The sequence below is a fragment of the Phascolarctos cinereus genome, unplaced genomic scaffold (assembly GCF_003287225.1).
Source record: "Phascolarctos cinereus isolate Bilbo 61053 unplaced genomic scaffold, phaCin_HiC Scaffold_4;HRSCAF=312, whole genome shotgun sequence".
NCBI lineage: Eukaryota > Metazoa > Chordata > Mammalia > Diprotodontia > Phascolarctidae > Phascolarctos > Phascolarctos cinereus.
Window position 1 is genome coordinate 25146935 of NW_027555847.1, and position 23527 is coordinate 25170461.

The following is a 23527-nucleotide window of genomic DNA, read 5'->3' on the forward strand; positions in this document are numbered from 1 at the left end:
CGTTATAACAATCAAATGTGATAAGGCATGTGAAGTGCTTTGCAAATCGTAAAGCATTATACAGATGTCTCTTATCATCATCGTCGTCAATATTATACAGAAAAATCTGATGGCCCAAAATCAGATTGGGAGACAGAAGAAATAAGCCAACCAGTTAAGATACCGTTGCAATAGTGCAGGCTGAGGATGATGAGGACTCAGACAAGGGTGGTAACTATGAGAATAGAAAATGGGGAACTCCAGAGCCATAACAAAGGAAAAATAAATGGGAATTGGTGCCAGTTTGGATAACAGAGGTCAGAGAGAGGGAAGAGTAAAACAAAGTTTCCCAACTAAGAAATTAAGAAAACGACGCTATCATGGATAGAAATAAGGAAGTAGGAGAAATCAATGCATTTTGAATCAGAAAACCTGGGTTTGAATCTTGATTCTGCAATTAGCTCTGTACCATAGGTAAGTCATTTTAACCTCTCTCTGGGGAGCAGCAGAGTTTTCATGGAAAGAACACTGGATTTGGAATTAGAAGATTTGGGTTCTAATCTTGATTCTGCTATCAACTACGTATATGAGCTTGGATAAGTCACAACCTGTTCAAGTCAATGCTTCATCACCTGTAAACTGGTGGGGGCAGGAGGGGTGGTATCAGCGTAGATGGCTCCCAGAGACCCTTTCAGGTCTATATCTGTAATACTATGGTCCTCTGCGCTATACGATGAATAGGTTCTCCCAGATGACTTGTAAGGTCCCTTCTGGCTTTCATTGTATATAATAATAAAATCAGGATAAATAGCACTTGTACTCCCAGGGTCACTGTGAGACAAGCACTTTGTATACTTCCCAGTGCTATACCTATGTCAGCTATTATGGCAGTGGGGATGGAAAGATGATGGGTTCAGCTATAGGTGAGGTGAGCTGTAGGTGAGCTATGAAATAGAAAACTCAAAGTAGGTGGCAACAGAGGAATGAAATTCACCGGACAGGTCAGGATTGGAGAGAAGAGACTTCAGAAGCATCCATCTCATACCCATTCAGGTCACTTGACTTAAACCTGCTTCACTATATGAGATATCACCAAAGTTGGAAAATGACAACCAACTAGTTCTGTCTAATTTGCCAGACAGAAAACTGAACAAGCAGATTCAAAGCTGAGAGTGCATATTCCAATCATCATGTTAAAAGAGTCAAAAATATCAATGTTGTGCTTCCCAGCCTTACTTCACCAAAAAAAGAAAAGTCAAGTGTTTTTATCCAGTATGAATCTATTTCTTTCATTTAAGTGCTATGAAAAAACATATTGTTCCTAACATAGAAAAAATATGTATGAGTGCATATACTGATTTGTATAAGAAAATGATACAAGTACAAAGTTCATCTGTAAACTTAATAGTGCACAGCTTTGGGGACTGTTTTTGTCCTGGATTATGTCAATTTGCTGCAAAAGCTATCATGTTTTGGGGTTTTTTGGTTATTTTTTTTCTCTCAATGGGTGTGCCCCTATGATGGTCCTGAAAAACAACTATTATTTTGAAACTAACCACTCACAATATGCAGGACACAATACAGAATACAGAGATAGTAAGAAAGTCTATAGTCAGCGATCAGCAAACAAAGATGACTATTTCCTTCTTGGGAAATAGCAAGCAATGCCAGGAGACTGTAGAAATTGAGTGTCAGCCCCATCTTATAAAAAACAGGCAGAGGAGGTGTGCAGGAGGGCAAAAGAACTTTCACAAGGAAATACATATTCGAAGAGCAGAGCTGTGAAGCTATGCACTGTGGAGTAAGGACTTTGGCCCTCAATTGTGTCAGCACCCTGGACAGCAGTAGTTAGAAACTGAAAGCCTGAGAACTCTGAAACCCCGCAAACCTCACACAATGAACAGCATCAAGTCACACACAACGAGGCTGGATTGCAGGGGCATCATGTGCTCACAGGGTGTTATGCTGTGGCTGATTTAAAGGGAATGAACAGTAGACTTCTTTGTTACTAGTTAGAGACTTGCAGGTGCAGACTGACTGCAATGTTGGCACTGTGTGGGTGTTTTAGGTACCTTTGGAAAACTAAGAGGATCCAGTTAAGTTTTCAGCATTCAGGAAGGGTATAGATGAATTACAGGGCTAAGGAGGAGATTTCTCTGCTGTGGACCTACAGACCTGTGTATTTCTCCTAGGATTCTGACCTCGGAGAAGTCAGCCAAGGCAGTTATGAATATGCCCGAATTTCCCTTTTCCTGGGGCACTGTAGCTATGCCTAATACCTCCCTATTGGCTAAGGGTCAGCCTTCTGGCGTTAGTAAAGTCTGCAGTAACAAGGCCCACCTGGGATAGCCTTGGTTGCATCTTTCATGTATCACCCATCAGAGACGATGCATTATCAACCTCAGGAGTGCCACAGAGTTGGAGAAGGGAGAATGTCATCCCTTTTCCTAAAAAAAAAAAAAAAAAGGAAGAAAGTAGGCCTAGTAACCTATAGGCAAAATAATTTGACTCCAAGTTGAATCTGGCAAAATTTTATAATATCATTAAAATAATGGTTAGTGAAAGTCTAGAAAAAAGAAGCAATGAGCATGAACCTTAAAGGGCTACATTAACATCAGCTATTATTAATTTTTTTTATTACACTAAACGACCTCTGTAGTCTCCTTCAACTCTGAGATCCTTTTTTTCCCCCTTGAAACAAAAGCAGGTTAGAGCATTGCTTTACTTGTTCTTGGGGTTTAAAAAACAACAAAAGATAATCTGGGACATGGCCAATTTGGGGAACCGGGGAAGAAGACAAGCGTTACTTTGAAGTCATAGCAGCAGCAGCACTAAGAAATTTTATGGCAGTAGGAAAATATTGTTCTCTACATATTGGTAATAGAATACATAAGGTCCAATGATTTGTGAATAAATACCTTAGTAAAAAGGGGAATAATGGCTAAAAGATATTACTCTTAAATCTGTAAACCTTACTCAAATCATATAGTCAATTTCCATTTCTAACTCCCATATGCATAAGCCACCCACAGTCTTTCTATAAAGAGTTTCTTAAGAATTGTGAGCATCCAACAAAACAAAATATCCAACACATCAATGTAAACAGCTTCATGTTGATGCCAAAATTGCCAACTGCCCACTCTCACTTTCATGAGCCTCAATTCTCCCAGTAAAACATGAGAGCAGATGCACTTTTGTCTTTGTATTCTCAGTGCTGAGAACAGTAATGGCACTTAGCAGGTATTTAATAAATGCCTGTTGATTAATTGACCAATTGATCAAATGAGTCTCATCTTACTGGACAATTCCCTTTTCAGCTACTTCATTTTGAAGAACCAAGACTCTTCCCTGTCTTAGAAGTGCCATCTTGAAGCATCAAAGGAAGTTTGTTCCCCTAAAAAGTGTCTTATTTAAGAGGCATACATAAGAAGCATCCCACATTGAGGGGGATGATCATATGTCCAGTGGTCAGCACTCTTCACCACCAATGAGTTCACTGGACAGAATCCACAGAATCTCAGATTTAAAACAGAAGACTTAGACGATCATCTTGTCCAACCAGCTAATTAATTATTAATTGATTATATGATCAGTAATTCACATCCTCACAGTAAAGAACGAGAGGGGCTAAAACAAACTGTAATGAAACCATTTGGCCACATAATTAGATGATGGCTAGGTAATTATTATGTCCTTTTCTGCTCACACAACAACCTCAAACACTGATAAGACTCTACCTACAAGGGACACTGCATAGGTGAAATTTTGGGAGGTTTTAATTTATTTCTGTGAATTCCTCCACATCATGGTGGTTTTTGATAGGGCAGGAAGTTCTGCACCTAGATGGGGCCTCCCAATCGAATGGATGAATGAAAAGCACATTTATTAAGCACTTACTATCTACTTTTTCAACTGGCTTTAGACCTAATAAAGAGTGCACTAAGTACAGACACATAATCATACTTTAAAACTTCCTAAATCTGGGTTAGCTGGGTGCCACAGTGGATAGAGCACTGTCCCTGGAGTCAGGAGGACCTGAGTTCAAATCCAGACTCAGACACATAACACTCACTAGCTGTGTGACTCTGGGCAAGTCACTTAACCCCAATTGCCTAAGACAAACAAACAAACAAAAAAAACCACACTTCCCAAATCCAAATGAAAGTGGGAGAAATGGAGCATCTATGGCTCAATCCTAAAATTCTGAGGTCAGAATTGAAGACCAATCCTTTCAGGAGCAGGGTTGGACCAAAACATCACCACTAGCTCCAGAAGTTTCTCAGGATGTGTGTCCAGAAACTATCACAACCAAGACTTCTCATTCCCTTAAGTGACTTCGATAGCAAAGTTCTCTGGTTAGCATCTGAGAAATCATCCCAAGAACTGCAAAATTTTTGTGGCATAAACTTGGCCTAAGAGGTTTTATTCAAAATGAGATTTCTCTCCACCCCTAAAGCAAACCTTGTAACATTCATAGAACATCATCTCTCAGACTTCAGGGGAATCTCAGAGACCAGTTGGTCCAATTCATGTCCCAAAGAGAATCCCTTCAACACACCCCATAAGAAGTCATCCATCCTTTGCCTGAAGATGTCCAATGGCAGGAAGCTTACTACCTTCCAAGCTCATTCCACCTTTGGTAGCCTGAATGTGGACAAAGTCTAACTTTGACACATTATGACTAACTCTGCTCTCCAAGTAAGAACAAGACTAATCCCTCTTCCACGTGACAAGCCTTCAAATATTTGAAAGCAGTTATCATGCCCCACCCTCCCCCCAGTCCCATATCTTAATTTCAAACAAATTCTGGCCTCCTGAGGCCCCACAGCTTTGAGGCCTCTTTGAATCCCACGCTTAGCACATATTTTTATAGCTCACATTTCCACCCAAAAGACGCTTCTCTAATTTCCCCATAAAATTACCTTTCTTTTCAAAATGAGCATTGAACATTTCGGACCCAGAGCTCGATCTGTCACAAAGTTAGAAGCAACTGAAAATACAAGCTAAATCAAACTTGGGTTTCCAACCTTAACTAAAACAATCACTACCACAATAACTATAATAAAAATGATAGCAGAAAACCCCAAATTGCCAAGAATATAACTGATGATGAAAACAAACGTGAAATTACGGCATACTTCAACCCGGCCACCAAAGGCTCTTGATAAAAGCTGCAACCCTATAATTCCTCACAATGAATTCTTTAAATTAAAATACTTCATGCAGAACAGAAATTAAACCATGAATCAAAGAACAATACTGTACCGTTGTATGCTTATAAATATACCTAGCAAAGAGGAAACAATTAAATTTTTTTCCATGTAAAAACCAACACAACTATAATGTTTCACAGCGTGTTGGCTTCAATGCTATTCCTGTGGCTTCGCATTTGAGGGTTCGTTTTCTTCTCATCCACTGAAGACTACTCCACAGTGACCAAGACAGAGCAGTACGAGAGAAGGAAGATTTTACTCAGGATCAGTGTGTTATAGACATAGATATATTTATATACTTATGAATATTTATATTTATAAATATAAACATATTATAGACACAGACATAAAACCAAAAGGGACCAACCACGTGATTTTTGTACAGATGCGGAGTCCGTGACACAGAGAAGTTAAGTGACAATAATAACAATAACAATAGCTAACATTTATATAGACTTGCTATGTGCCCTGCCTTGTGCTAAGTGCTTTGCAATTATTATCTTAGTTACAACCCTGGGATGTAGGTGTTATTATTATCCCCAATTTACAGTTGAGGAAACTGAGGCAAATAGGGGTTAAGTGACTCACCTAGGGTCACAATGCTAGGAAGTGTCTGAGGCCAGATTTGAATTCAGGTTTTCCTGACTTCAGGCCCAGAGCCTTATCCACTAGAACGCTTAGTTTGCCCAGAATCACATAAGTATTTAGGCAAGATATGAACCCACGTCTTCCTGATTCCAAATCCAGTGTCCTATCCAGTACATTACTCTGTCTTGGGTTTGAGTTCCAGCTCAGCCACTTACCATTTGCATAGATCACTTTACCTCCCTAGGCCTCAGTTTCCCCATCTGTAAAACAGGGAGGTTGGACAGATGACCTCCAAAGTTCCTTTCAGCTCTATAGCTCTACCCCAAGGGCCCATAGCATTGGCTGTGCCCAAGATATTTCTGCTCGGTTCCCTTTATTCCACCAGCAAGCCTGGTAGGTCCACATAGCTACATGCACCAAGGCATGCTGTGATAATGACCAGATCATTATTAAAATACCACTCTGAGATTTGCTTTATTTGACCAGCAAGTTTTACCTGACTCTCATCCGAAGCAGCGCCCGCACATTCCTTTTCTCCTGCCTCAAATTAATCTCAGTAAATCTGGCTTCCCGGGAATGTCTGAAGTGCTGAGGACAAAGCAGACGTCAGCAGTCAGGACTGCCATTCGGCCAGGCTCAGCACATTGCCTCATCTCCTCCTGCTTCCTGCTAACTACCATTAGACACTTTTGTGGGGGGACGAGCAAACGGCTCAGAAAGTTGGCCTATCAGCTCTTACTTTAAGCCGTGTGTTTAAATCCCTGAATAAAAGGGAAAAAAATCAGTCATAAGGCTGTTTGTCAAGGCTATGTAATAAATGCGCTTACCTCTACAGATGTTTCTCAATGGGTTCCACTTCTTTGCTGAGTTTCAAAGCTACAAACAGATAAAAACAAAGGCATTGAGTTGCTTCCCAGTATAAATGGAGCATGTACTCTTCATGTCTAAGAGTAGAAATTCCTTATGTTTTGGGACTCTTAGCCAAGGCAGTGAATGATACAGCCAGGGCCTCTTTTCTCTTACATCAGGCTGAGAAAAGACGTTACAGTACATAAACCCACCTAGAGTCCAGCAAGCCAATACAACCAGCAACATAGTCTTCGAGGGGAGGGGGGTAGGTGAGAATTCAGGAGAGGGGAGAGCGCAATTAGGGTAACCCTGAACACCATGAGAAGTGCCTCAAAAGGCCTCCCTTTCAGCAGAGAGGTGATGGGCTACCGCTGTAGCATGAGGCATACATTTTCAAACATGGCAGACATGTTGATTTCCTTTGCTTGACACTACTCATTTGTTACGAAATTGAGTTTTACTCTGGTGTGTGTGGGGGGAGGGCATCATTGAAACAGACAGTGACATCAACAAAGCCTTAATAAAACATTTAAAAAGAAAGGGATGGTTCTCTGAGCTAGAGAGAGGAAGAGGATAGATTGGAAAATTAAGCTGATATAAAGCCAAGATATCAATAAAAATTTTTAAATAAAGCTTAGGGATAAAAAACAAGTTAATCATCCATAAAACATTATTTCCTTTTCTTTGCACCACAGTCTTTCTTACACAATCTAATTCCTGATTCTCTACAAAAGATGGAGGCCCATTATCAAAAGTCACCTAAGCCACAATTGGGTTGGGGGGAGTGATGAGGGCTTTGGCTCAAATATGCAAGGAAAGGACCGCACTTAACTATTCCTTTAGCAGTACAAAAACAAACAAGCTTAATACCTAGTTAAGAAGAAAAATTAGTTAAAATAGTAAAGGCACCAGATGGCACAGGCTTCCTCCCCCAGCCGATGCACCCCGGGCTAGCTCCTTCTCTCCCTACAGCACAATAATCATATCCCCGAGATTTCTATGCATAGGAGCCTGGGAGCCAGGATCTTTTTCTATATTCCCCAACTGAATTTGTCTTAAAAAGATGATTTGAGGGCACTATTCATGCTAGTTATGACTCTTCTGATACATACCTATCACATGTAATTTTGCACTATAATTATTTATGAATACTTCCTATCACCATCCTAAGCTGTAAACTCCATAAAAGCAGAGACTGTAACTTTGCTGAAATTTGTATCTCTTCCGAACTTTCAGAATCACACACTAGGCTCCACTAATAAAGCTCTGTTGGATTCAAATCAAATATATAAACAAGTACACACACACACACACACACACACACACACACATACACACACACACATACACACACACACACATACACACACACATACACACACACACATACACACACACACACATACACACACACATACACACACACACACACATACACACACATACACACACATACACACACACACACATACACACACATACACACACACACACACATACACACACACACACACACACACACACACACACACACACATACACTCCTTATCTCAGGGGTTCTGTGTGATGAAGCCCTTTGACAGTCTAGTGAGGTCTACTGACCATTTCTCAGAGTATTTTTAAATGCATAAAATAAAATAAAACAGATAGGTTCACATGAAAAACTAAAAGCTAGTCAAATAAAAATGTAATTTGTGTTCCATCCAAGTTCACAGACCCATGAAATCTATCCACAGAAGGGGGTCCAGAGGTCTCAAGAGCCTTTGACTTATTCAATAGGAAGAATTTTCTCTTCAAAGGGCTATATACCAACCAAAGGTATGAATTTGGTAGTCTGGAATTCATTCATGACTTTGGAATATAATTCCTTCACTATCCCTTCTCCCTACTGCTTTTCAGCAAATAAAGCCAGAAACCAGGTTTGAGTTCTCAGCTGACCACTAAATTCATTGTGTGACCGTAGGTCACTGTTTCACCTAAAAGGGCTCTAGGCCCCCTCATTTTCCTCTCCTATGAAACTGGGAGAGAGGTACGGCTGAAAAGATATGTTTGAAGGTTCCTTCTGGCTCTAAAGCTCTGATTCTAATGAAAGTTAAGGCTGAATTGCTATGGGAAAATGATTTCTAAACTCTGGCCCTCCTAGCAGACAATATGTCAGCTGCCACTAAGCTGGAACTCAGGGAAGCATTTTTATTTCTCTCCCCACTAATTCAAGAGAATAGAGTTCTTCTGGATACTTCCTGATGGGTGCCACTTAGTAGAATGATTTTATTCATTCTAGTAAGAGAAGGCTCCACTTTACCATATTTAGAACAGGTTCAAATAGGTGAGTCCTAGACCATACCTCACTTAGAGACGCTCAAGTTTCAACTCTTTGTTTTCAACAAACCTGCTCTTGAATTAGGGGAAGGCCTTCTATGTTTTCAATTCAATAGAAATGTAAGTGTACTCTCAGCTACATAAAGTAGAAAGCAGACTGTGTATCCTTTTTTTTTTTCAATACACATTTGTCATCTGGCAAATTCTTCTTACCAAACACAATGTGAGCTACATTAAACTCATCAAAACCATACGGGTAAAATTTTCCTTTGAAATACAGATGAACCTGGAGGAAGAGGTAATTTAAAAACATATGATATAGAGGCATAATTCTGAGGCTCCCACCCCACCCCATCCCACAGGCCTCTTCCTATACTTTGGGGAGAGGACAAAGGGGCTGTCCTATGATTTCTCCAGTATAGCAAATGATTAAAGACAGAAATTCCCAATAAAATGCAGATCAGCAATTGCTCTTTGATGGACAATCTTAGGAAAGGGAAAGGTTAACAGATTCTCCCAAGGTCCCAAAGCCAGCCTTATTCTAATCTCTGCACCAGTATTCAGGATGCTCCCCCAATTCCAAAATGCCCCCCATTCCCTCTCTTCTGCCTATCTATAGCTGACCAATCATTCAGGCTGACTCAACTCAAACCATGCTTCCTGAGGAGAAGGATAAAGGAGAAGGGAATAAACATTTATTAAGTACCTACTATGCGTCAGTTTCTGTGCTAAGAACTTTACAAATGCTGAGGCTGCTTGTCCTTGGTTCTCTAAGAGGACCATGACATCAGGGAGGTGATGCCATGACATGCAAGTGAACTGGATTTAAGTGAAGGAGGGCTGTGCAAAGTCACCAGCCTCACTCTCTCCTCTTGAGCCATCTGGGTCCAGTGGGAAGACGTAGATCAGGACTGGAGATGGCACGGGATGCAGTCAGAGACCTCAGCCTTTCCAAGTCAAAGTCTTTAACAGGTCTCAGTTTGACAGAGACAAAGCCTATTCAGTGTTTTAAAGAGGCCACTCCTCACTTTACAAATATTATCCATTGAATCATGGCTCCTGAGTTTGGAGGAGCTTAAGAAGCCATCCAGTCCCACCCCTTCCCCTTACAGATGAGGGACCTGAGACAGCTGCACCATCACCACTGCGGCAGTAAACAGCACTTGAATCCAGGTTCTCTACCTCCAAGGTTAGAGCTGGTTCCTTCTAGTACAGCATCTTTCTGTACGAAGTCCTCTCTGACCACTCCAGCCCACGAGGATCTCTTCCTTCTCATAATATTATTTTTTTCTCTTATTCATATGTCCTCTAGCCACGTAGTCAGTATTTTAAAATGTCTCACAATTGTTATCTAACATCATTAAGTTTTTCTGTGTATATCTTATCTCTGAAATTATTTTCCCAGCTTTTGAAAGTTGGGCCAATGCATTAGGGTAATTGGTCATAGTGCAATGTTTATGGGTGGCATCAATTAACCATGATAATAATAATAATAATCCCTCCAAAGACTAAACCATTATCTGAGTGATAAAGGAAAGAGACAGCTACAAAACAAGGGAACAGAAGTCAGGGCTGTACATGAGGGCAGCTTTGTGTACCCCAAAATCACTATGTTAGTTATGAAGGCCTGGCAAGAACCCCAAAAAGCCAGCCAACTGGGATCTAGCAATATCACCAAAGGAGCTCACCCCCTAGCCAGTGCAATGGGACTTCTACTAAGAATCTAATAAATAAATGGGGCAATGCAAAGCCCCAAGCTGGCTCTACTCAGTGTAATCAGGATGAACAGCTTGATAGAAAGCACAGTGAAGTGAGAGACACCTCTTTGTGGTCTGGTACCTGGTACCTAGCACCTAGTGGTGGCCTAGTAGATAGAGCTCTGGACCTGGAATCAGGAAAACTCGAGTTCAGATCTTGCCTTGGACACTTACTGCTGTATGACTCTGGGCAAGTCATTTTAACCTCTTTGTAAAATGGGGTTAATAACAGCACCTATCTCAAAGAGTTGCAGTGAGGACTAAATAAGCTAAGTTATATAAAGTGTTTTGTAAATCTTAAAGCACTATATAAGTGCTAACTGCTGCCAGCATCATTGTCATTACTACTAATACTATTATTACCAATTACTATTACTACCACTACCACCACCACCACCACCACTACTACTACTACCTAATACTATTAGTATTACTACTAATACTATTACCACTCCTGCTAACATTATTACTACTATTACTACTAATACTAGTACTAACGTTGTTACTACTACCACTACTATTACTATTACTACTACTACTAATAATAATAATAATACTATTGCAACTATCACTACTACAAATCCTTCTATATTAGAATAAATCAGAAATGCCAATGCCTGCCCAATCTTGCTAAAAAGACCACGTTGTTGACGACAAAGACCTCTAATGTAGGCAAACCATGAGGGTACAGGAAATGGACTGAAAGTGGGAATGTTTTTATTACGTGCCAGGAATGCATTATTGCAAAAATTGGAAACAGATATTCTCCATTATAGGAAATGACTTCATGCCATTTTTCATCAGTAATATCATAAGCAACTAGTTATAGAACAACGTATTACAGATCAATGCAGGGCAATTGTAAGAAACAGCTTCATTCCTAAACCCAGATTAGACAAAATAAGAGTGGAGAATTGAGGAGTGACTGAAATTTAAAGAGGGAAAAGCTGAAGTACAAGATGGTGCTGAAAATCTACACTTCATGTCAACTCTAGAGGTGCCATCTAATAATGAAACAGGTGGCAAAAATAATGCTAATGCCTTGAATGATCTTGAAAATGAAATAGGAATGCCAAGAACGGAATTGCAAAGAGCCCTTTTGAAGTTGGATGGTACAAATAGGATACATTCACTATATCAAAATAAATGAATTGTGTAAAAGTTTGTATCTAACTATAACCATCGTGAATAAACACACTGCTCCCACAATATATACTAGAGAGCAGAAAAAAACATTCCAGGACCAGCCCACAATAGTATATGCTGTAGTCATTGCCCCAGTGAGGACCATAGGAGAAAAGGGGGAGCTGTTTAAGAATATGCCTGTTTAAGACTAAGCGATGATATACGTGAATATATGTGAACTCTCTATGAAGAGACACTGGAAGATCCTATCAAAATCTGGGGTTAGGTAATTTCCTTTATTCCAAGCCCTCGAGCTGTGACTGACATTGAAAAACCAAACTATAACTCTGTCCTTAGCCTCTTCTTGGGGCAAATGCAGGAGCAGCAAGAAACCAGACCCAGTCCAAATTCTCTTCTGTTTTCAATTCTAACCCACCTTTATTTTCTAGCCCCCATCCTCCTAGCTTTAGATCCTGCTGAATCTCAACATTAGCCACACGGTCTGTATCTGCTCCCTCCCCACATGGGCAGATAGTCACTATCACTAAATGGCTACTTGATAACATCTCACTCTTTTTTTTTAGTTAACAGTATTATTATTAGATTACAGCCTAGAAATCACAACGGTCTCTAGGCAGTTATGACAAATAAGGAAATTCTACAGGCCACTCAATGCAAGATGAACTACATTAAATTAACCACAACCTCATGGATAAAACTGATTTTGAAATACAAATAAACATTTTCCTCCTCCCCTCTTTTTGTTCCAAACAATAGTGTGGCCCCAGTGTGAAAGCCCCAGGACCCAACGACTAAGCCAAGGACTGACGTTCAAATCCTGGGGCACCAAAATAACAGAAACCACCATATGATAGCAAAAAATAAACTTTTACTGAAGATGATAAAGATCAAAGGGAAGAGTTCATGTTCTTAAAAGCAGGGGGGAAGCCTGAAAAAAAATGCGTGCGCGCACACACACACACACACACACACACACACACACACACACACACATACCCGATCTGAACAGAAACTTCCACAAACCAAATGGTGCAGTCCTTTTAATTCAGGCTGACTTATGTACACGCCTACAGAATCATGTGGCTCTCTGGGCAGTTATGACAAATAAGGGAGTTCCACTGGCCACTAAACACAAGATGAGCTACATTAAATTCATCAAAACCATATGGGTAAAATTGCCTTTGAAATAAAGATGAACTTAGAGGAGGAAGAGGTAATTTAGAAAACAGGTGACAGTGGCCAAAGTCTGAGCTCCTCCTTTCTACTTCTCACAGACCACTGAGAAGACTGTCTTCCCTCATGCATTAGGAAGCGGACTTTTGTGATCTGGGGAAGGGGATAGACAGTATAGACGATGTTGAAATGAGGAAAGTCCCTGTACCAATGCAGATCAGGAATTGTCCTTTAATTTAAAGTCTTAACACTACATGTGCCAGGCACATCAAATGATATAAAATATTATTATTTTACTCTGAAATAAAGATGCTCATCCTATTGTATCTATTTTCTTTGCCTTACAGATTTTTTTTTAAAAAGTATTCCATCAATTGATGTGATGTGGTCCCTCAAGGTCTTCTTAAATTCTGGTCCTTCTAGTGCTAGGGCACTGGACGGTTAAAGGATTTTCCCAAAGCCACACAGTCACAAGATCATATTAACAGTTGCAAGGTAGAGTCAGTTCAAGGGAGCCAATGGTTAAATTTTCAATGTGAGTGTTTGCACATGCTACAAATTGGGGTTTGATTTATTCTTTCATGGATTCTCGAGACTTAAGAAAGTGATGATGAAATGGAGATTCAACTTAAAATATGTCATATGTACATTTTTTTCAGACAGCAGGTTGATAAGTATTTACCAGCATGCCACAGCACACAAACCATGATTATTCTGTCTCTATCCCATTATTTATGGTACTCCCCACAATGCAGAATGTCTACCCTCCCAACCTTCTGTCTCTCCATATATGAACAGTCCTTCAGCCTGGCTCAGAGTAAGCCTTACTTCCTGCAGAGAATCATAATCTAAAATTCAGAGTGGTCCTCTTTTGTCCTCTAGTTACAGAATCCACAGAATCAAAATCTGGAAGAGGCTTCAGAAGACATCTGGTCCAGTTGAATCCCATCAGTGGTGACTTTTAGCTGAGCAAATATCACATATAAGGAGTTCTTCTGGCCATGTTGAGATATTAGTTGTTATTAGAGCTGAAGCCTAGAAATCTAGACTCTGTTTCAATTAGATTTAAAGAAAATTGAACAAGTTTTGACTCAAGCCTGGAAGCAGAGCAGGGCTGGCGTAATAAAACATCAGTGAGGTCATCCTTATCCTTCCAAATGTCATCTTGCCAGAAAGTCATTACCCCCATTCCATACAAGCCATTATTTTCACCCCACCAACTGCCATTTCTTTTACATTTTTAGTTGCTGCCCTGACTTTAGACAGAAGCATCTTTCCCAAATGACAGGAACAAAAAATACATTGCTGGCCACTTGAGGCTATACCATCTCACCTCTCAATTGACACACTTCTGTCTGAGTCACACAATGGTACTTTACTTATTATACATTATCTGGTGGTGAGGAATGTGCCTTTATTGTGCTTTTCAGTAGCTGCCCCTCCCCCAGTGGGTTGGCTGCCATATTAAAGGATTTAGTAATTGTTTTCTTAAATCTTTAACAATTATTTACATACCAGAGATAAGAAATAAATCTGTTGTTCTCTGGAATATGAGTTAGAGATGCTAAATAAATCCCAGATTGGTTTTTACATTCCTCTCAGTAGTTACCACAGACAAATGGGGGTTGCCTTCCTCTCAAGTGAAGGCCAGTTTACTACTCTAGATTTTTAAATCCTTTTCCCAAATATCTGGGAAAACCAAGCAAGTAGGGGGAGTGGGAGGAGAGAAAGTCCCAGATAAATATTTTGATGAAAAAAATAAATATATGGAATTACATGCTGACTTGAAGATTAATGTAATACCTTCCCAAAAAGAGATATCGATAACAACCAGAATAAAAAACCCAAGACTGATACTTCTAAAAATAATTTGAGTGACTATTTCTACTACACATCCATGTTATCTAACCTCACTTGAACTTCAATGCTATAATCCTTTTCTTTATCTCAAATTGATTCCCTACTAAATACAACACGAGGCCAATTACCACCTTTTTTTCTATTGTCCCCAAGTTGCTAAGCCCACTCTCTTGTCTCCCAACTCTCAGTAAGCGACCTCAACTCATTTTTTACAGACAGAATTGAAGTTATCCAAGTCAACTTCCCTACTCTCCATTCCCAAACTGCTGTCTTAACCCAGCTGCTCTTCCCTCCCTCCTGCCATAGAGGAATGGCCCTCCTTGTTTTTAAGGTACCTTTTCTCCACTTGCCCTCAGGCACTGCAGTACAAAGGAGAGAACAGACTCTGGACTCAGAGGACCTGGGGTCAAATCCTTCCTCTAATGCTTACTACTCCAGGCAAGTCCCTTCCTCTCCCTGGGCCTCATCAGCAAAATCAGAGGGTTAGACTAGATGGCCTATGAGTGCCCTTCAGTTCTAGGAGTCTCTGACTCCCCTGCCTTCTTCTCAGGATTGCTCCATTAACTATCCCTGTTTTCTCTCTCATTCACTCAACAAGTAGCAGATACTGGGGGCAGTGCCAAGATGGCGGAGTGAAAGCAGTGACTTGCTTGAGGTCTCCCCCAAACCCCTCCAAATACTCATAAAAAATGGCTCTAAACAAATTCTGAAGCAGCAGAACCCACAAAAAGACAGAGTGAAACAAATTTCCTGCTAAAGACAACCTGGAAGATTGATCAGAAAGGTGTATCGTGCCGGACTGGGAGCACAGCGCACCACGCCTTGGGCGCAGGCCGCAGCGAAGCTGGAGCAGGCCTCAGAGGACTGAATCTCAGGCAGCTGTGGAGGTTTCCAGACTCCTAAATCCACCAATGCCAAAGACAATTTAGAAGGTCAGTGGGAAAAGTCTGTTTCTGTCAGTGCTGAGAGAGGAAGGCAGGGTCTTAACTCCATTCCCCAAGAGCTGCTTCCCGAGCTTCCGGCCCACAGACTGAGGGGGAATCCAGTGGCTGATCAGAGAGGGACTGCAGGGATCTCTTTGCCAGTGCTGAGGCAGGAATCTCTTGCTTTGCCCGTGTGTGGATCTGGGTCACAGCTCTGGGCGGTGGTGCTGGGGTGAGGAGGAGCTGGCGTGGAGGAGCTTGTAGTGGCTGTGAAGAGAAGCCCCTCCTCATAGTTACAGGACAGAAAGGAGTACTTGTGGTCACAGGCCAGGAAGGGAGTAAACACCTTGCCCCTTATCATACCACCTTGGAAGAACTGAAAATTTACAGGTCCCTACAAGTATCTCTGAAAACAGCTATAGAAACCCCTGAAGCTTGGGACAGTACATTCTCCACATTGGAAGCAGACTCTTACATTAACAAAGAGTTTAAAACTCAAGTAATTGGCCGGGATCATGAGCAAGCAGCACAAAAAGAGTCAGACTATATTATCTTACTTTGGTGAAAAAGAAGATGAAAATATACAACCAGAAGAAGACAACAAAGTCAAAGCTCCTACATCCAAAGCCTCCAAGAAAAATATGAATCAGTCCCAGGCCTTGGAAGAGCTCAAAAGGGATTTTGAGAAGCAAGTAAGGGAAGTAGAGGAAAAACTGGGAAGAGAAATGAGAGTGATGCAAGAAAATCATGAAAAACAAGTCAACAGCTTGCTAAAGAAGACCCAAAAAAATACTGAAGAAAATAACACCTTAAAAAACAGCCTAACCCAAAAAGCCAATGAGGAGAAAAATGACCTAAAAAGAAAAATTGGCCAAATAGAAAAGGAAGTCCAAAAGATTACTGAAGAAAATAATTCCATAAAAATTAGGATAGAGCAATTGGAAGCTAGTGACTTTATGAGAAATCAAGACACTGTAAAACAAATCCAAAAGAATGAAAAATTAGAAAACAATGTGAAATATCTCATTGGAAAAACAACTGCCCTGGAAAATAGATCCAGGAATGAGAATTTAAAAATTATTGGACTATCTGAAAGCCATGATCAAAACAAGAGCCTAGACATCATCTTTCAAGAAATTATCAAGGAAAACTGCCCTAATATAATAGAACCAGAGGGCAAAATGGAAATTGAAAGAATCCATAGATCTCCTCCTGAAAGAGATCCCCAAAGGAAAACTCCTAGGAATATTATAGCCAAATTCCAGAGTTCCCAGGTCAAGGAGAAAATATTACAAGCTGCCAGAAAGAAACAATTCAAGTACTGTGGAAACACAATTAGGATAACACAAGATTTAGCAGCTTCTACATTAAAGGACCGCAGGGCATGGAATAGAATATTCCGGAGGGCAAAGGAGATAGGATTACAACCAAGAATCACCTACCCAGCAAAACTGAGTATAATCCTTCAGGGGAAAAAATAGTCATTCAGTGAAATAGAGGACTTTCAAGCATTCCTGATGAAAAGACGAGAGCTAAATAGAAAATCTGACTTTCAAATACAGGACTCCAGTGGAACATGAAGAGGTAAATAGGAAAGAGAAATCATAAGAGACTTATCAAGATTGAACTGTTTACATTCCTGCATGGAAAGATGATATTTGTAACTCATGAGAACTTTGTCAGTATTAGGGTAGTTGAAGGAAAAAATTATATGTATGTATAGATAGATACATAGATAGATAGATAGATAGATAGACAGACAGACAGACAGACAGATAGATAGATAGATAGATAGATAGATAGATAGATAGATAGGTAGGTAGGTAGATAGATGGCACAGGTGAGTTGGTTGGATTGGGATCATTAATAAGAGCTCAACAAATATTAATTTAATGAATTGGTGGGAAGAGCCTTAGAAAATAAGGAATTGATGTACCTACACAATACCAAGACTTGGCCTTGGATAAATCATTGAATTTCTCTGAACCTCAGTATATACATCTTTAAAATGGGGATACTAATGCATGCCTTCCCTAACTCACAAAGTTGTTCTGAGTATCAAACACATAATGAACGTGAAAGGTTCTTTTCAACCTTAAAATGAGAAGCAGGTGGCATGGTGGACAGAGAATCAACTTTGGCATCAGTAAGACCTGCTTTCCGGTCCTGTGTCTCACATCTATGGGCTCTATGACCATAAGTAAGTCACATAACCTCTTGGAGTACCCAAGCAAGCAAAACTATAAGCAGGGTGTCAGTCTACACCAGCATATGAACTTCTTATAGCAACAGATTCCTAGCACAATGAAACAACAGCTCCAAATGTCCTCCTCCCCAAAATAGAGGGGTTATACTAATTTAAGCTATTTGTAATGGAACCTAGTATTTATTCCTGGTGAGGAATTTCCTCTACCAACAGAAATTGGAAACTTCTCTTCAACTTACATTGTAAGAGAGTTGCCTAGAGCACTGAGAGATTAAATGACAACAACAACCAGTATCTGTCAAAGGCAGGACTCAAATCCAAGCCTTCCTGACTCTCTAGCCACTATGTCACACTGCCTCTTTGTTATCAACATCATCATCATCATCATCATCATCATCATCATCTTTTATCATTATTATTACTCCTATTATCCATAACAATAGCCAAAACTTCAAGAACTTACAACTTTGTTGGAAATTAAAACCTCTCTATAATGTAGCCAATTATCCTCAAGAGCTGCCGTGGTCAAAAAACTTCATCACTTCATGACATATCTGAACTTTGGTTAAAAATAATGATAATAATAATCATGATAATATTGATAACCAGTTGGTTGACTTAATGTTTCATCTTTCCATCAGATGTGTTCATATCATGTAGACTGAGCATGAAAATTAATGCTGATACTAAGAAAATCCTCTTCCTGGCAGACCTATTCTAGAAACTTACAGAGCACTGCAGAACCTCTGAGTTAGAAGGAATAGCAGAGCCCAGGAAGCCCAACCCATTCTTAAGCAAGAATCATCTCTATGGCATAGCCAACAAATGGTCATTTGGTTACCACCTCATAAAGCAGCCCATTCCTCTTTTGGACAACGATGAAAACTTGGAAATTTCTTGAGCAAAAACCAGGCTACCACCCCACCCTCCATTGCCCCTGCATCCACCCTCTGGAGCAATGAGGAAGTCATCCAATCCTTCTTTCACATGGCGTCTGCAGGAACGTTTGGCCACCAATCTACCACCAGGTGTATTTGGTCAGTGCAACGCCTCTTCCCTGAGTCCCTGCCATCCAGAACTGCTGCCCACATTTTAGCCAGTCCAAGTTTGGACGAGTGACCGTGGCTACGGCTGCTTTCTGCCTCCCAAGGTCACCTTTCTCACAATCCTGCCAGGACAACCTCATTTAGCCACTGCAGTCAAGGAGCAAAAAAGTGTTGGGGGCGGGGGAGAGTCATAAGCTACACTTTTCAGGCTGTTCGCTAACTGTAGCCCACACTTCCTCTGCAAAGCCTGCTCAGGCTGATTCTGGGTCTCCACGGGGGCCTCACTTACCTCACTTAGCCTGCCTTACCGCAGACCTCAGGGTGGGGCATGGGCTCCACCTCCAGCCTGGTAGCCATGGCCGCTCCAACAGTTGTTGACCAACATTGTTCCATCAGCCACAGGCCTGCCCCCAGGGCCCAGAAGCATCCTATGCTCTTCCTGGCTTCCGGCCCAATGCCCCCACTGCCTGGCTGCATCACTGCTGTGTGTGCGTCTGGCCAGGCCATTCTCTGAACTCTCCATCTGGAAGACCTGTTGGCTTCCATACCTTTTATTTCTAATCTGACTGATACAGTTGGACTGGGAAATTCAGAAAAGACTGAAGGTCATCTTCTTTCTCCGCTTATCAGCTGGCATGACTGCAAGGGCAGAGCAAAGTTGGCACTGAGCCCAACGCCAGGAAACAAACGAGGGTCCCTGATCACTCTACTCTATTCAGTCTTTCTTCCAGAGTCCCAATTAGCTCTCCGCTGCCTGGCACACCTCACCCGACCCTTGGAACTTAGGGATGCTGCCCATTACCACGCCACACTCTGCAGAGGGTATTTGATAAATACTGGTTGATAAAAACGTCCACAAGCACATCCAAGTGCCCGCTGGCACCTGTGATCTTCCAATAAGATCAGATGTCGCCATCCAGGAAACAGCAGTAACATTTCTCCTCTTCGTTGCCATGTTCTGGATAAACGCCTGGCAAAGGTCATGATTCTGAACCAAGATTATCGAAAGCATCATCTCCTTGGGCAGTTAAGCTCTAATCTGAATAAAATGAAGGAAGAAAGAAGGAAAGCGCGAGTGGGGGAATGTGGAAGAAGAGAAGAAAACGAATCAACCCAAGAGAAAGGAAGATGAAGATGAAGGGTTGACTCCTAGTGCCTCTGCCCAATAATGAGCTGTCAAGGACAACAGGCACTAGGGTAGGAGGAAGGGAGGAAAGAAAAGAAAAAAGAAGGGACAGGACATAACACCATCCTCTGGGAGTTCTGATGCTGGGCCAGCCTCCAGGCCAGCCACTTAATATGTCTGACAGGCAAATCTGAAAGGCTTTAGGAGAGAAAGGGCTTCAATTCCCCTATGTTTTTATGACTTGAACTCTGGTGTCATACCAAAATGTACTATTTTTCTAAAAGTAAATTGACAGATACAATGGAAAATCTGACTAAATTCTTTCCCCTTTGCCTTCATTATCTCTGGCCCTCATCCACAGTCCTATTGCAGGCTAAATTGGATTTTGGATTGCTGGGACTGTGTAACTGCAATTAATTAACAATAGAAACATAATATTTATATCCAAACTGAACAACATCTGACATTTAAACAATTCTACCAGTCAGGCAAATTCCATTCGACAAATTTTTATTTTAATGAACATGACAGGGCACAGTTTATTCAACAGGCCAAATGGCAAAAGAGAGCTGAGCTCTTTGGCATGTGGTTTAAAGGCCTGGCCACACGAAGCTGGATGAGAGAAAAGGGAAGGGACTCTCGGGACTAGACACCGAACAAAGAAACATTAAAGTAGCCAGCTCCTGCCCCCACTCCGACAGTCCATATACACCTGACTTCTTCCTCCTCACATCCACCCAGAAAGATCCGGGAGAAAACATCTCTCCTACTTCAGTGCAAATCCAGAAAGCTGTGCCCCTTCCAACCCACTGGACAGACCAATTCAATCAATCGATCAAGTCTTTTATTGCCTATCGTGTGCTGGGCACCATGCCAAAAGATCAGGATGCAAAGATAAATAAGAAAGCATCCCTGACCCTAAAAAGTTTACAGTATAGCTGATGGAGATAAAAAATAAATAGATGATAGACAGACAGACAGACAAGCAGTCAGATAAATGATTGATAGGTAGATAGGTAGATGGTAGATACATAGATGGATGGATAATTGATCGGTAGGTAAGTAGATAGAGGGTAGAGACAGATAAGCGACAGATAGTTTGACAGGTAGATATAGGTAGATGAGAGAAAAAAGAGAGAGATGAGAGATAGATAGGAGAAGAGATAGATGAGAAATAGACAAAAAAGGAGATAGACTGTGGAATGATGGATTACAAGATAGGTAGGTAGGTAGATAGGCAGGCAACAGAGATAGATAAGTAATAGACATAGACAGATGAGAGATAGGAGATAGACAAAGAGGAGAAAGATAAATGGGAAGGGGAGAGACAGAGAGAGAGAGAGAGAGAGAGAGAGAGAGAGAGAGAGAGAGAGATTGGCAGTCACTGACAATGAAAAGACAAAACAAATCATTTCTGCTCTCATGGAACTTATATTCTATCATGTCAGGCACAGAGATAGATAAAACATTTAAGCTTTTTCTGAAAATAGCAAATTCAAAACATCATCAACCCACCAATCAATCAATCAATATTTATTAAGTGTCTACTGTGGTTCAGGCAGAGGCAGTGTAGTGCAATGGGTAGGAGCCAGCCCGGGTGCCAGAAAGACATGGTTCCCATCCTGCCTCTGATAACACCCTGGCTGCATGACCTTGAGCAGGTCACTGAATGTCTCAGGGCTCTGGACCAGTGGGGTGAAACTCAAATAGAACTGAGGGGCTGCTAACCTGCACATAAGGATCCCGGTGGGCCATATACTGACTTAGTTTTAAAGTATAATATAATTTTTTTTTGTATTTTGATTTATCTTCGTAAATATTTTCCAATTACATTTTAATCTGGTTCAGGCCACACTCAGCCCTGTGTTGTACATGTCTGCTCTAGACAACTAAAACTAGAAATTGCCCAGAAGATGCTGACTTGCATTGGGAGAGGGGCTTTGCTCATCTGACAGTCCTTTAGCCTGATGCCATCACAGGGCCAGTCCCCATCCTGCCCCTCTTCCTATCTAGATGCACCAGGCACTGTTTGAAATTAGTTATTATTATTTTCCCCCTTCATATGTAGGTGAAACTTTCCTTCACATTTCTCTGGTTTCCAGGTAGACTTGTACAATCCAGGATCTAGAAACAAGTGAGCTAAGAGCAGGCAGCCGGAACTGCAAAGAAACATGAACGTCACAAGATTTGTCGCCCCAAGAGGAGCAACTAGAGATCTAGAGAGCAGAATGCTGGATGGCCAGCACTTAAGAGGCCCATTAGAAAGGAGTGACATGGACAGTAGGCCTGCAAAATGCAGCCTCTCTGCTTGCAGGAGAAGTGGGGCTCCCTTTCTTTCTATTTTGAGAATCTATAGGTCAGAAGCCATGGCCACTGGGCAATGAAGTCCCCAGAGAGCCCAGCTCAGATGAGAGGGAGCAGAGGGTGCGTATGGCCTGATGCTGGGCAAAGATTCCAGGGAGATATCAATTGGCCATTCCTTCAAGAAAAAGGCTCCCAATCTAGCATTCTCTAATAAACTACTTAAAAGCCAGTCTTGGTACAATGAGGGTGTATAATGCACCATCCTATGACTTTGATACTATGTATGTTTTGGGGGAAGAGACTTTGGCCAGTCACTTTGAGGTGCATTCATCCTCTTTGGAAAAGAGAATGTTGTGACATCAGCCATTGACAGGGTGCCAGGGGCCACTGGACATGGAGATCACTGTCCTTTACCTGGACAAGCACACTGGCCACTTAGGACTTAAGCATTATGCCTGGTGAAATTACAATTTCAAGTGCTAAAAGCAATCTAAACTACAATGTGAATGTAATTTCTTTTTAGGTCATATAAAGTGAGAAAATGTGAAATGAGGCATGGGCTCTTCATTTTTTTTGCAAATCAACAGACAGTAGGGCCTACTTGCAATGAGAAACTAAAGGACTTTGGGATTAACTGTTGTAAAGGAATGAAAAAAAGCTGCCTCTGGAGGAGGCTGATTGAAGCACACCTCCTGTTTTGTACAGAACCCACATGACATGGCACTGGGGAGGGAGAGAGGGAAGGAGAGACAGAGACAGAGCCAGTAACAGAGAGAGGATAAACGGAGAGGCAGAGACCGACAGATGACAGAGAAGGAGATAGGGCCGGAGAGCAATACGAGCACCTGGGAACAAGGATGATGATGTCAATGAGTCAATGGCCCAATTCTTAAGCTCTCAGAAGTTTCCACATGAGACAAGTAAATGCTCGAGGCAATGGGAACATGCCTATAGCCAGCGCATCGGCATCTGGGTTTAAGATCTATGCCACATATATATCAGAAGGACCTTTTTTCTTGGTGAGGAGCAGGGAAAACA

At 41.3% G+C, this 23527-nt stretch overlaps 1 protein-coding gene and 1 pseudogene across 1 annotated transcript in view; both read right to left on the reverse strand.

The window, feature by feature from the left end:
• LOC144456502 (cytochrome P450 2F2 pseudogene) overlaps positions 1 to 19416 on the reverse strand; it is a 109209-nt pseudogene extending 89793 nt beyond the window's left edge.
• The window catches only part of FHIT (fragile histidine triad diadenosine triphosphatase), a 1648795-nt gene that overhangs the window by 1601360 nt on the left and 23908 nt on the right, over positions 1 to 23527 (reverse strand). The window contains 1 exon segment of the mRNA XM_020977517.2: positions 6608 to 6656. The gene's annotated coding sequence lies outside the window, so the exon portion shown is untranslated.